Source organism: Eubalaena glacialis, chromosome 10 (assembly GCF_028564815.1).
Source record: "Eubalaena glacialis isolate mEubGla1 chromosome 10, mEubGla1.1.hap2.+ XY, whole genome shotgun sequence".
Taxonomy (NCBI): Eukaryota; Metazoa; Chordata; class Mammalia; order Artiodactyla; family Balaenidae; genus Eubalaena; species Eubalaena glacialis.
Window position 1 is genome coordinate 82,515,413 of NC_083725.1, and position 1,445 is coordinate 82,516,857.

Consider the following 1,445-nt stretch of genomic DNA (forward strand, 5'->3'; position numbering starts at 1 on the left):
TTACTACAAATTATTCATCAAAAGCTCAGGTGAAAGAAGTAATATTCATTGAGGATTACCTGAAGGATAAGTAATCCACCCATTTCTCTAGACATTCTAAATGTTATCCCTGATTCACAGCTGCTAGTATAAGCTGTGTAGCTGGATTGCCTCTGGTCCCTTATAGAACTTCTTTTACTGAGCTGCACTTTGGTTTTATGCATTGAAGCTAGTTCTGAGAGATGGCCCTGGGAATCTTGCTGTTGTGTTCACTGCAGGGATATTGTTGAGGACTTTGACCATTATGTCACAGAGTGACTCATGATGAAGGAATATTTCTCTCAGATCCTAATACCAGGAAGCTATATTTCTCTTAAGAACTACTTCATTTTTTTTTTTATTATGGGCACATTGAATTTCATAATTGTTCATATTTCCCTATTGCTCTGTTCCTGGAAGCTCAGAATCAAATATACAGCCCAGATCTAGTTACTGTGTAGAACTGTATAATATGCACTTTTGTATATCAGTCCTAACAATTGACTTCATTTTCCTTCTTCTGTTTGTCTTTTCTTTTTTTTTTTTAACATCTTTATTGGAGTATAATTGCTTTACATTGTTGTGTTAGTTGCTGCTGTATAACAAAGTGAATAAGCTATACGCATACATATATCTCCATATCCCCTCCCTCTTGCGTCTCCCTCCCACCCTCCCTATCCCACCCCTCTAGGTGGACACAAAGCACCGAGCTGATCTCTCTGTGCTATGCGGCTGCTTAAAAATATGGAACGCTTCATGAATTTGCGCGTCATCCTTGCGCAGGGGCCATGCTAATCTTCTCTGTATTGTTCCAATTTTAGTATATGTGCTGCCGAAGGGAGCACTGTCTTTACTTTTCACCTTCATCCCAATTTCTGAATTATTTCCTGTTATATTTCTATAAGTTGCTTTGAAACCTTTTGGGAACATATAAACTATTTACATGTTTCAGAACGTATTTGCATGTGTATGTTTTTATATGAAGTAATGCTCAAATATTTGGAATAACAAACAAAAGATTTTGAGCTAGATATTTGCTTTAACACAAGTTTTACCTTGGAGTTCATGTTTGTTTCTTTCCTTGTACTTCACTGATTCTAACATCTGTCCTCCAATTCATGCTTTAAACCCCTCCCACCCTTACTTTTTCTCAAGCTCCTTCTTGATGGCTCCTCAGAGAGGCTTTCTGACCCCCGTTCTCTCTAAAGCTGATGTTTGTCCCCTACCTACCTCACCTCATTATTCTCCCTCGCAGCACCCTGCCTTTTTCTTCATAGCACCATCTTTTAAGTTCATTTTATTAATTCACTTGATAGTTACCTGTCTCCTCCACTAGAGAGTGAACATGTGAGGGGAAGTACTGTGTTGTTTGCTTCATCTAGGTCTTAAGATGAATGAATCAACGTTTCAGCCCCAAAACTGCAGAA

The 1,445-nt window shown here is 38.4% G+C and overlaps 1 non-coding gene across 1 annotated transcript; it reads right to left on the reverse strand.

Moving 5' to 3' along the window:
* Positions 1 to 756: 756 nt before the first annotated feature.
* On the reverse strand, positions 757 to 863 carry LOC133100195 (U6 spliceosomal RNA). Its single transcript, XR_009702434.1, has one exon. It is a non-coding gene; the product is annotated as a U6 spliceosomal RNA (small nuclear RNA).
* Between the last annotated feature and the right edge of the window lie 582 nt (positions 864 to 1,445).